Consider the following 13,883-nt stretch of genomic DNA (forward strand, 5'->3'; position numbering starts at 1 on the left):
AGCCGTGTCCCAGACAAATTAGCCTATGGCTTTGGGCCACAGTTGATGAGACTTCCTCAAGAAACAGGCACACGGAGGGGAAAAAAAAGAGGCTGTGAAAAATTAAAATGACAAGGCTGGTTAGGGAGTGGAGATAACTGGGGATGTAGGGAAATTAATTACAGTCTGGATTGAAAAAATTAGGCTCCTAGGACAAAATTTCAGCTTTCCCTTCTCCTATCAGCATAAGCAAGATTATAAACCCTTTCATTGCCCCTCTGTGCTACTAAGAACGCTATTTGTTAGGATGATGGTAGTTCGACAGCACTAGAGGTAGGCCTGGCGCTTTACAGGCAAATTGGAGACAGGCTTCTTCAGATCAGGGCAACTTGGGCTCAAAGACGCTGCTCCTTCAGAGACTCACTAGGGGTAAGTCCATTGGGAGTAAAATGAAACACACACCTAGTTCGTGGCTGGATTGGGACCTAAATAGGATGTCACTAGGACACCTATGCTGCAGATGAAGGTGTAATTGTAGCACGGGCTGCTGCCTTACCTATACAAACTTCTATCTAGCTGGCATGGGCAGCAATAGCAGGGCAGGCATGGCAGTATAGGCTAGGAAGAGGAGTTGCTGCCCAGGCTTGCTGATGGACTTGGGCGCAGGCATGGGATTCAGCCTCGGCAAGCAAGTGTAAAGCTGACGGACTGAACCTGGGATCTAAGGTCATGAGCCTCTATTGCATGAGCCACAAGTTCAGTCTCCCTACTGGTCTCAGTGCTTATGGGTTACACAAGGCCAAGCCGTCAAGGGGAACCTGGGTATGTTCTCTGGTTCCTAGTCCATGCTGCCATGTCTACTGCTGTTACCTAAGCTAGTGAGGTTGACGCTATCACAAATATCTCTGTCCTTGCTATAATCGCACTTTCCAATGCAGGGTACAGGTGCCCTTCAGGTGGAATGCAGGCTGCTTACTACCAGTGTAAATACAATCTCAAAACAAAACAGTTCAAATATTTTTGAAAACAAAATATTTCTCGGTTTAATTTTGTGGTTTGTTCTCCCGCCCTTTTCCTCCTTTTTTCATCTTACCACTGAAAACAAAAGAGAAGAAGAGGGAGAATAAGTGGTGAAGGCATGGAGGAAAGAGATGGAGAAATGTTTGTTTTCTGTTTTGAAAACTGAAACTTTTTTAGGGGTGGAGGGAATTTTTTAGTCCAAATGATCCAATTCATCCAATTTTTTCTGAAGTAATGCAGATTTTCTGTGCCCACTTTCCTTTTCAAACAGAGACCCTGGCTTGCTAAAGGAAGTTTTGAAAGAAAAATACTGGCCCATGGAAATTTTCTTGGGCTGCCCTACTAAGTCCAGGCTTCATGCCGAGAGAAAGGCGGTCTTCAAGAAGGGCTGAGTACTTGAAATCCTAGCTGAAGTCAATGGGTTGTTAGCTCTTCAGAAAATCATACGCAGACCCAAACAGTGTTAATATTATTGGTGGGCCCAGCTGAGCAAATTACTCTATTACGGGAATTGCTTGTCTGATACTGCATCTTATTGTATTATGATGAATTTCACCGTTCATTAGTGCTCCGATCCACAAAACCATTTAAGCACATTCTTAACTTTAAGCAGAAGAGTGATTACATGCCATGTTTGAAACACGTGCTGAAATGCTTGAAAGGGCTGGGGCCTGGGATATCTGATTGCTTTCCCAGCAGGTTATTTTGCCCATTCCCATGAATGGATTGTGTGTGTGTGTGATTGGATGAATGTGCTTTTCCTACCGTGCACTTTGTCAATTTCAGACTACACTGAAGATGACACACATATATACTATACAATGAAAATTATACTAACCCTCCCCCCAACTTTTACTCCCCCTCCCGCTGCTGTCTCTTCATGCAGAGGTGCTGACAAAAGTTATTTGTCGTATTTCCTCCTCTTGGTGAGTGACAGGGGACTGGTGTCAAGTGAGAAAATGAAATGTAAATTTTATTAAACACTCCTCTCATCTCTGTGTATCAATCCAGATTCCAGCCTAACATAGCAAATCAAATCCTGTCTTTGCCAGGCCCGAGGGCAAACGAAGAATCATTTCTCCTTAATACCATTGCCTCCTAGTAAAATATTTTTCTGTTTAGTAAATGAAAATTTAAAATGCAAACCCTGTTTTAATCCCAGAGAAAAAGATGTGCATTTCAGGAAAAGAATGTTACACTTGACTCTCTTGTCTCCTGTGCTTTCTTGTTGTTTTCAGACCAAGCAATGATGATTAGCTGCAGCGTGACTTTTTATTTGCATGTCCATCATGGGACTTAGTAGCAGGTCTGGAGATGACTTTGCTACATTTAATTTGAAATACCATTATGAATACTGCAATGAATTGGCACATGCAATGCTGCTCTCTACTGGATGGAATTAAAAATGCTCTATTGTGTATCATAAGCTCTATACTATCATCATAACTCTTTGGCTGCAGTGTTGGGGCCTGTGTTTTCAGAAAAGCAGGATCTCCATGCTAACCTGGCTGTTGCTGTGAATTCAGATGTTCTCAACTTCTGGGCGGACGGCCTGGTGGTTTTGCCCAGAGATGGCACCCTAGGGCTTCCAGGCTCCCTATTCATGGGAAATTTGGGTTCACTCTTCTTTACATGCAACTCCTGTTTCTGAACTGACAAACTCATTACACCACTTCCCTCACATTTATCCATGAAGAGTAACAGGTGAGGGCTCTACTGAGAACTTGGAACTCATGAGGACTTGACTGTGAGAAGCGTGTATGGGTAACATTTTAGGAACAATGTAAATATATTGAAAATCCTGCCTTATAGTCTTGGACTAAAACATATATCCCCAGAGAATCATCGCTCAGTGATAACCCCTTCAGGTGAGAGGACATCGTCACCCACACCCCCAGCTAGCTAATGACATAATGAATCCCTCAGTGTTCTATATTTGTACCAATCCAGAAAAGTCAATAGAAAACTATCAAAGAGAAACTATGAACTTCACAACCGCTTTGCAGTGGAAAAAGAATGACAGGACAGCAAAGGAAGGGCCCTGCATGGGAACCAAGACAAAAAGCCGATTCAATATAATAGATAAGGTGGGTGCATAATTGGCTGGATAACCGTAGTCAGAGAGTTGTTGTTAACGGTTCTAAATCCTGCTGGAAAGGGATAACAAGTGGAGTTCCGCAAGGGTCTGTTTTGGGACCCGTACTGTTCAATATCTTCATCAATGATGTAGATATTGGGATAGAGAGTACGCTTATTAAGTTTGCAGATGATACCAAACTGGGTGGGGTTGCAACTTCTTTGGAGGATAGGGACATAATTCAAAATGACCTTAGCAAATTAGAGAAATGGTCAGAGGTAAACAGGATGAGGTTTAATAAAGAGAAATGCAAAGTGCTCCACTTAGGAAGGAACAATCAGTTCCATACATACAAGATGGGAAGCGACTGTCTAGGAAGGAGCATGGCAGAAAAGGTTCTAGGGGTCATAGTGGACCACAAGTTGAATATGAGTCAACAGTGTGATGCTGTTGCAAAAAAGCAAATATGATTCTAGGTTGTATCAACAGGTGTGTTGTAAGCAAAACTTGTGAAGTCATTCTGCCACTCTACTCTGCACTAGTTAGGCCTCAGCTGGAGTACTGTGTCCAGTTCTGGGCGCCACATTTCAAGAAAGATGTGGAGAAATTGGAAAGGGTACAGAGAAGAGCGACAAGAATGATTAAAGGTTTAGAGAACATGACCTATGAAGCCAGGCTTCATGAACTGGGCTTGTTTAGTTTGGAAAAAAGAAGATTAAGAGGGACATGATAGCGGTTTTCAAATATCTAAAAGGGTGTCACAAGGAGGAAGGAGAAAATTTGTTCCTCTTGGTTACTGAGGACAGGACAAGGAGTAATGGGCTTAAAGTGCAGCAGGGGAGGTTTAGATTGGACATTAGGAAAAAATTCCTAACTGTCAGGGTGGTCAAATATTGGAATAAATTGCCAAGGGAGGTGGTGGAATCTCTCTTTCTGGAGATATTTAAGAACAGGTTAGATAGACATCTGTCAGGGATGGTGTAGACGGAGCTTGGTCCTGCCTTGAGGGCGGGGGGCTGGACTCGATGACCTCTCGAGGTCCCTTCTAGTCCTATTATTCTATGATTCTATGAATATATCACAGGGTGGAGAAAGAGATTCACTGAGAAGACATTTCATGGAGCAGGGACATTTCATGGAAGCTTGGATCCTGGTTCCTGAGAAGACAGCCAACTCTTCAAGACTGATTTTTTTGGGGGGAGTGGAGGAGGGAAGAATATATGTAACCCCCACACACCACCTGGGTATGGTGCACTGTCCCATCTAGTGGCACCAAGACCACTTACAGAGACCATAATGAGTTTGCTCTACAGCCTTAGCGGAGAGCTTTTAACTCCAGCTTTATAGGCTCATGCACTAATATAAGCACATAAGAATGGCCAGACTGGGTCAGACCAAAAGTCCATCTAGCCCAGTAGCCTGTCTGCTGACAGTGGCCAGCACCAGAATTCCCAGAGGGAGGGAACAAAACAGGTAACCATCAAGTGATCCCTCCTCTGTCATCCATTTCCAGCTCCTGACCAATAGAGGCTCGGGACACTGTTCCTGCCCATTTTGGCTAAGTTCCAGAGGTACCAGGTTCGGCGCTGCCTCTGGGCATTACAGATACATTATTAGATAGGAAAGGTCTATTAATGAGTGTAGGCTCTGATTTCCATTGTATGATTTTGTTTTATAGTATAACCACTCCCTGGTCTTTAGTGGAATCTCTTTTCTTTCTTAATATATTTTCCTTTGTTGTATTCTGAGTGCTTGCAAGTGCTGTGCGGTATGGAGGTGCGAAGAGGTAAAGTAAAACTGGTAAGCAAGGCTAGGTTGTTGTTGTGTGACCAGAGGATCTGGGATTGCTGAGCATCGCCAGCTTCACGATAACACAAGGGAACACTTCCAGGAGACTGAGGTGTTCATATTGTTACCCTGCAAGGCAAGAGATAGGCCAGGGATAGCCTGGGGGAGAGGGCCTGAGAGGTAGGGGGTGATCAGGAGCTGGAGATAGGCGGTAACAAGTAGACTCTATTTTTCAAGCATAAGGATCTTGTGCAAAAAGGGGTTTTTGTGCAAAACGGACACGTCCACACTGCTAGTTTTTGTGCAAAATGGTTCGGAAGAGATTATGCAAATAAAGTGTGAGAAAATGCTAATGAGCGCTTCATTTGCATTGCCTCTTCCACAAAAAATTCATAGTGTAGACATAGCCTCAGGTCCTGGGCTCCTAAGCTCCCTGAGCTGCCTGGCTTCCCCCCGTAGGACCCGTGGCAATGGTTTGCAAAGGTTGAACTGAAATGCCGTGTTGATGTTTTCTAGATTGAATCTTCAGAATTCCCGCCCTAGAGGACGGTGATCCTCCAATAGCAGAGGCACAAGAAGCGTAAGTAACCCGAAGGTCACAGAAGGGAATTTGTGGTGAAGGACTCAGAGATCCTGACTCACTGAGCCAAGTTCATGAGACAACGTTCTCTACCCTAGATGCCTTCCATAAAAAAAGTGAGTCAGGCGGTGGCAGTAATAAATACAGCATGAGAAGGGGCCTTGGAAGTGTTTAAATCCCAGCTTGACAAAGCCCTGGCTGGGTTGATTTAATTGGGAATCAGACAGGGGGCTGGACTTGATGGCCTTCTAAGGTCTCTTCCAGCTCTATGATTCTATGATTCTTTCACAGGGACGGCCCTGAATGGGAACTCAGAAGTTCTCAGTTCACGGCCACTTGCACAGACTCACTGTATGTATGTCTAGACTGCATCCCTCTGTCGGCAGAGGGCTGAAGATTAGGCAGGTCGACATTGCAAAGGAAGCAGGGATTTAAATAGCCCATGCTTAATTTGCATAAAAATGGCCACCGTTTTTGCTGACTTAGCACTTTGTCCGCAAAAAGCGGCCATCTAGAGGGGGATCTATTGAGAAAGAAAGCCTTTTTCAACAGATCCCTTATGCATCCTGCAGTCTAGACATACCCTGCGTGACCTTGGGGATGTCATTTCAGCTCTCTGGGCAGGAGTGCCCCATTAACACAATGGGAATGAGAGTCCCTTTCTGCATCCTTTGTCTGTCTTCTTATCAGACTATACACCCTTCTGAGCAGAGACCACCTCTGACTATCTCTTAGCTGAGAGCCTACCACAACATGGCCTTGACCCAGATCACAAATTAATAATGATAACAACACACGTGGTCAAGTTTGCTGCTTTTTCAAAGTGCCAAGATTAAAAAGGTATAGTCTGTGTCGACGCGCTGTCACATCTCATGAATTGCCGGCTCCCCTAACATCACTATTCCTTCCTCCGCCTCACTAACTTAGATTCTCCCATGCCTCAAGCTAGAAGGCTATTGGGACTCAGAGCTCCAGATACTTCCACGTGGCAGATCAGTCATTTCACGCTGCCGGTGGGCTTCAGCACTATTCTAACACAGAACCGATTGCACACTATGACTAATAGTGCTGGCTGTATGAAAGAAATATTGATATGAAGACTGAGAAAGGCCTCCTTGGATTTCCAGACAGGACAGTCTTGATTTGGAAAGAGCAAAGCATAAAATAACTTCACGGTCCCTTCTAGGCTGCAGTAGTCTCTCGGAGAGAAAGCCACAATTGGTGCGTGAATTCGAAACTAGGGACATATACCTCAGAGTACCATGGCCTGCCCACTCATAATGCCCCTTCAGCCATAAAGATTTGCTGGTGACATATTTAGTGCTGCTGTTATTATTCATTTGTATTACAGCAGCACCTAAAGGCCTCTTCCAAGTGAGGGCCCAGTGAACCTCTCTAGTCCAGCACTCTCTGATCCAGCAATATCCATGGTCCGGAATGATTTTAGTTAGCTGGATGATCACTTATCATGGATGTAGCGAAGTTTCCGGCAGTCCCAAAAAGTTTGTTTACAGCCACCAGTCCTGTCTCCCAATGTTCTGTGCTGTTATTTAGCTCTAATATACCCCTAAAGGTCCTCTAACAGCCCAGTAAACAGTGGGGCTGTGTCTAGACTGCATCCCTTTTTCGTAAAAGGGATGCAAATTAGACATATCACAATTGCAAATGAAGCGGGGATTTAAACCCCCCCCCCCCCCCCCCCCGCTTCATTAGCATGAAAATGTCTGCCACTTTTTTCCGGCTCAGAGCTTTGCCAGAAAAAAGCGCCAGTCTAGATGCGGGTCTTTCGAAAAATAAAGCCTTTTCCAAAAGATCCCTTAGGATCTTCACGGAAAAGGGATGCAATCTAGACACAGCCCGGAAGTGTTGGTAATGCTGCTAGACAATATTGACCTCCTGTGCTTTGCCAAATTCTCCGTTTGCCACCAGTCAGGTCTCAAGGGTGCCGGACTAGAGAGGTTCAACCTGTACTACGTTTAGTATAAAAGACAGAGGATGAGACAATCCCTGTTCTGGATAAACAAGCCAGAAACGGAAGGGAACTCAGCCCCTTTTTCAGAAGGGAAACTAATGTACCCAGAGATTGTATGACCTGGGACAAGCCTCTTAGAGATCTAGCAGAGACTCTAGCTGCCTTATAGGGAGTTTTGGTCATTTTGTCTCCTAAATTACTAGTATTTGGCATCATGTAGGTATCACATATTTTGAGTGGAAATGAATGGGGCAAGATTGTATTTATCACACCCAGAGGAAAGGCTGTTGCAGAATATCACCTATGCATTGGAACTCTTTGTGCATAGCCACAACGAACCTTGGAGTTGAGCCTGGACAAACACAGTTGAAAATGACTGTCCCTGCCCCAAGGAGCTTACAATCTGAGTACTAATAATAGTAGTGCTGAATGCAGCCAACACTTTGGCTGACACTAGGAAGAGGTGAAAGCGGGGCTGGTATGCTGAAACAGGCAGAATCTCTGTTCTAAAAAGCACTCCCCACTATGCAAGTATGAGTAGCATTCTCCTAAGCCACTTCTATCTCAACTTCATATTGAGTCTACCGTTGGTAGGTTGTTAACTGGTGTTGGATTTGAATACATACTTAGGGGCAAGAGAAAGGGTTCAGTTGTCCATTTTCACTTGGATCGATGGAACACCTTAAAAGTACAACAACTAACACATGTTCGGCCTTAAAATGCAGCTCGGCCAGCTACAAATGGAACAAATTACTGCTGGTTGGAATTCAAAGGTTAAAGACCTGATTCTGAGGATAATTAAACAGATTTTATACTGGTAACTCTGTGGGCATCAACGGAGTTACAACATGCTGAATGTTAACGTAGCCTTCTCCCAAATAGTAAGAGCGACGGCCACCAACTTTGGTAGGCAGCTTACTCTTATCATAACTTAAAGCAAGATAAGGGTTTGGTTGTGCCAGAACAATGCGATGTGCCTGCAATGGGATTGCTTCTCATAAAGTGGAAAAGGAGGGGGTTGCTATCAGAGACTGTTATAATGTGTCATGGCCACAGGGGGGCAGCAAGGGGCCAGAGATGGGGACAGGGACATCTATAGTGCCACTGTGGCAGCAGGGGGCAGGTGCTGCCCAGAACCACTGCAGCCAGCTCCAGGGAGTCACCCACACGTGCTGCTGCAAGCCCCAGGGAGCTGCCCTCAGTCCAACACAGCCCCTGACTCGGGGGAGCTGACACAAGGGCAGCTTGGCTCCAGCACCAACTGCAGCGGGGAGCTGCCACCTGGGCAGCACAGCCCCCATTGTGCCAGCTGCTGCCTGGGAACATGGACACTGCCATCCCCACAAACTCCGCCCCCCTACCCCGAGCCCCTCCTCACCCTCAAATCTTCACTCCACCCCCTCCACCAGCCTCCTGACCTCAACCTCTCCTCAAGCAGTAACCGTGATTCTTCTCCAAGTAGTGTCCCTGTGGGTGCTCCACTGTAGGATTTGGGCTCGTTCCAGCACCACAGATCAGAGACTTTTAGTAGCTGTAGTCAGCCATACTGTGCAAACGCGGCCAGTGTCTTGCGCCATTCGCGCCCTCTGCCTGTTGTGCACGGTCCAGTTCCTGCCAATTCCTCTCAACTATCCTCGGTCTCAGATGGTGCTCCTCAACTCTCTTATAGCTCTCCATGGTTCTGACTGGAATCTACCTGTAAATAGTTGAAAATAGGGATGTAGTTGGTAGTTTATAATCAACTAGTTCGTTAGTTAAAAAAAAAACACCTGAGAAGAGAAGCAGCACGATTCTTTCACATCTACCATGTCCCCAGCCCCATTTCCTGATCCCCTCCTCTTCCCTGAACCCTAACTCTTGCATCCCCACACCCTCAGGCCTCTGCCCTGAGCCCCTCCTCACCCCGAAATCCTCACTCCAGCATTCCACACACACATACACTGCCCACGCCCTGAGGCCCTCTTCACCCTGACTCCAATACCCCCTGACACACACCAACCCTGTCATCTGAGCCCCTCCTCACCCGCAAAACTTCACTCCAGGACTCCACACACACACCCTGCCCCCTGCACTGTGCCCCATCTCACCTCCAAACCCTCATTCCTGCGGCTCCCAGCTCTATGCCCTGAAGGACCCAAGCAACACCAGGTCAATCTGCTAGTGAGGTACAAATATAAGGGTACAGGAGCTGTATTTTCTATTTTATCAATGGCCTGACAATGTTAAAATTACATGGTCAAGGCCTGTTATTTTTGTCTCTAAGCTGAGGATCACATTCAACCTTCAAATCCTCCTGGGAAATGGATGTGGTGCCTTTCAGTTCTGAACTTTAGCAAAGAAATAATTCACATCCTAATCCCTAACTCCAGAGTGCTATTGGGATTCACATGCACAAGGGCAAACACAAACTCAATTAGAATGTTCTACAAAGCCATTGTCAACATGCCTATTAAGGGCAAAGGGATGGATCCTGAGCTGCTGTAAATCGGCCCAGCTTTAACATGGAGCGATGCGGATTGACACCATTTAAGGATCTGCCCCAGAATATTAGTAATGAAGTCACCAAGCCACATAATGCACCCATCCTTTTCCCTTGTAATAACGCTAATGCCCCTTCGAGCTGTTTCAAACTGTGTCTCTGATCTCCTTGCTAAGACATTTAAATCTTCTGTTTCATTTGCATGGTTATCCAGCAAAATGGCTCATAGTGTTTCTCTTCTTATTTGCAAAACAGTGCAGGGGGGTGTTGATGGAACAGGCACATAAAAATGGGAGGATTTATCTATGTTGCAGGGAAATTATTCAAATCTCAAAACTTACTTTTGTTCCACAGGAGACTTGCTTGAAGGCTTGGAGTCTCATGGGGGCAGATAGCCTTTTTTTTTTGTCTTACCATAATTAGTATTTCATCCAGTTTTGTTTGACGTCCAAATGAAGCTGCGAATGTTTTCACTGTGTTGCGGAACGCACTGGGAGGACAGTTGATACAACCTGGCATCAATGTGCCCTCTAGTCCTTTGTACCCATGTAGTGATTTTTTTCCTTCCATGTGCAGAACAAATTTTTATGTGCACCACAGAATGTGCAGATGTGCACCACCAGGCGAAACACAAAGCTGAGCTGTGGGCACTCTGCTAATCAGCTGGGTGGCATTGAATTTCTGCTGAGTGGCTGCACAAGGGCACAGCTTACAGGGAACACTGCCTGGCACCCTGGCATCTAGCCTATTTGCTAAGCTTTGTGATACACAAAATTACATACAGGCCAAATTTTTTTTTCACCACAAAAAATCAAGCCAGAGATCGGGGGGGGGGGGGGGGGGGGGAAAGGGAAAGAGAATCATCCCTTTCCTACAAATTATTTGGGGCTCACGGCCCAGGTCATCAAACCCTATCTTCTATTACAATCATGGAGAGTTAGGCATCTAAATGCCATTAAGGACTTGGAAAGAAGAGCTTTGCTAAGTCAGGGCCTAAATCTTCCTCACCTTGTAGGCTCTACATAATTCTGTTCCTGGTGCCTCTTCCTCCTTATCACCTAATACTCACTCTCACACACCCTATCTCCTGCAATTTCTACTCACCTTGTTCTTCTTTCATCTCCTCCCACCTGCAAGCTCCACTCAACCCTTCCTCCCACTGCAGCCTCTCTAATCCTGGGGCTTTCTTTGATCCTTGCTTTCCTCTGACAGCTCCCTATTTTTCACCTAGGCTACGTCTACACTACTAGTTTTCTCAGCAAAAAATGTGCTAATGGGAGATGCATTTGCATGAGTCGTGATCTCATTTGCATATTTCATGCCGATCCGGTTTTGCGCTGGAGTTTTTGCACAAAAACAAGCCATGTGGACATTTTCTTTTTGCCCCAAACCCCTTTTTCCGCAAGATCGGAATACCTCCTTTTTGGGGGCATAAGGATCTTCCATAAAAAGGTGGGTTTTGTGCAAAAAGAAAACATGCACACTGCTTGTTTTTGTGCAAAAACCCCAGTGCAAAACCAAATTGGCAGAAAATATGCAAATAAGATTGCGACTCATGCAAATGAGTCCATCATTAGCACATTTTTTGCCAGGAAAACTCGTAGTGTAGACATAGCCCTAGTGGCTCACCACTCATTGCACCTACAGCATGCTCCATAGGGATGCCCTCATCTTTTAAAAAAGGCATAATAAACAAGGCAATTAATATTCATGAGTGATCCCCCCTCTGTCTCTCCCACAATTTGCAAATACCTGATTTCTATTTGCCACAACATCTGGTTTGATCTCTTTCCTTGCTTATGTGGGGAGCATTTATCCCCCTGAACTAACAACAGAAGAGAGACAGGTGGGTTCAGTCATCTGGAACTGGACTAGCATGCATGCGCATTACTGCCCTCTGCTGGATGGAATCAGAACAGCTCAGCAGAGTGTCATAGGCCCTATACTGCTAACAGCCATCAAAGAATTGTCTTATGCTCAAGCCGCTGGGGAGAATAGGGGCTCTGATTTTGGAGAAAGAATGAGATTAGTCCCTTTTAGGATGTGGAATTCTGAGCATGACACATTGTTGCAGCTGTGAGGTTTTAGGCAACCATGTATTTGTGACACTATTTTGCATTCATTTGATGATTTAGAGTGAACACACAGCATTTGAGTCTCACCGTAGATACAAAATAGTGCATCTTTAGCACCCAGACAAAGCAGGCACTACTAATCTCACTACAATAGCACATTGCTCACAGGACGCTGGAAAGATGCCATTGTCCTCTGGTGTGAGTGCTGTTACCTTTGTTTAAACAAAAGTAAATACTAATCACACACCCGGTCAGCACAAAGGGAGAGATACCTTCAAAAAAGCAGATTCAGGAACACACGCTATTTAGTCCCTGAGCTGCAACTCGGCACCAAATAAGAGTCTAAAGAAGCCTACATTAACATTCAGCTGGCAGTCACTGCAAGCTGTAATAGACATGAGCATTGACTAGACCCAATATTAGTGATGGTACTGGGAAACCATCCTAGCTTTTGGCTGCCTGGAGGCAGCAGTGATCCCCAGCTTGTCCTATCTGTCAGTCTATTTGATCTCCAAATGAATTGCTTTTGATAACAGCTATATAAATGCAGAACTGTTCCGCTGGGCCTTCTTAAATGAGACTCCTCTCTTTCATCTCCCAGTCATTTCAAAAAGCAGATAGACTTGTTAGAGGTTTTTAATGCAATGATTTATGTTTTATCTTGCCTGGTTTGAGGCAGCATTTATTTAGCACTAAATTCTCCCCAAGCCTATATGTGAGGAAGAGCTGTTGGAACACAGGATTTGGAATTTAAGATACTATATGTGTATATATATACTCTGTGTGTGTGTCTATGAAAATATAGCATGTGTGTCTATGCGGAGGTATCTATGGGCTTTGTAGCTGTATATACATACATATTCTGCTTCATTACAGTAAAGTAAGTGATTAACTTTGTTTGCAGTGAGCCAATATCTAAGCCACCTGGAACTTCGTACCTCCAGCAAAATAAAAATAAAAATATTTGAAAACTCTCTAAATAGCCTCAAGATTAGGACAAATAATTAACATTTTGTGAGTGTGTGTGTGTGTGTGGGTGGGGGGACTCAATCCTCATTAAGTTAATTGAAAACAAACACCGGGAACTGTTAAAGTGAGTGTTTTATATCTATAAAAAATCAGGTAGATACAAAGTGAGATTGGATTTTTCATTTTTGGGTATTTTTCAATTGTTGGATTAGTGTCCTCAGCTATTTGATTAGAAAGAGCAGTGGAATGCTGGCTGGCTGTTATCATTCATGCGATCTTTCATAGGAAACATGCAGCAATCGCTGCCGATGGACATCTGGTAGAAAGAATAGGAGCTCTCAGGGGCATAGGTAAGCCAAGAATGCATATTTGAGATTGCACATCTGCGAGGGCAGGGAAATGAGTGAGGCTGAAGATTTTCTCTTCACTTTATGGTATTTGAAACATAAAAACAATTCAACCTATTTATCCTGATTGTGTGATCATGGGGAACAGGTAACAATGTAACATGCACAATGAAAGGAAGAGAAAAAACCCTCTGGAAGAGCAACTGCTCTTACTAGATACAGGCAGTCCCCGGGTTACGTACAAGATAGGGACTGTAGGTTTGTTCTTAAGTTGAATCTGTATGTAAGTCGGAACTGGCGTCCAGATTCAGACACTGCTGAAACTGACCGCCAGTTCTGACTTACATACAGAATCAACTTAAGAACCCCAGGCGTCCCCAAGTCAGCTGCTGCTGAAACTGATCAGCAGCTGATTCCAGGAAGCCCGGGGCAGAGCAACTCTGCCTGGGGCTTCCTGTAGTCAGCGCTGGTCAGTTTCAGCAGAAGCTGACTTGGGGACGCCTGGGGCAGAGCAGCTGGGGTGCTACTGGACCAACCCAGCAGCACCCCATCTGCTCTGCCCCAGACGTCCTGATTCAGCCGCTGCTGAAACTGACC

The sequence above is a fragment of the Pelodiscus sinensis genome, chromosome 3, assembly GCF_049634645.1.
Source record: "Pelodiscus sinensis isolate JC-2024 chromosome 3, ASM4963464v1, whole genome shotgun sequence".
Lineage (NCBI taxonomy): Eukaryota > Metazoa > Chordata > Testudines > Trionychidae > Pelodiscus > Pelodiscus sinensis.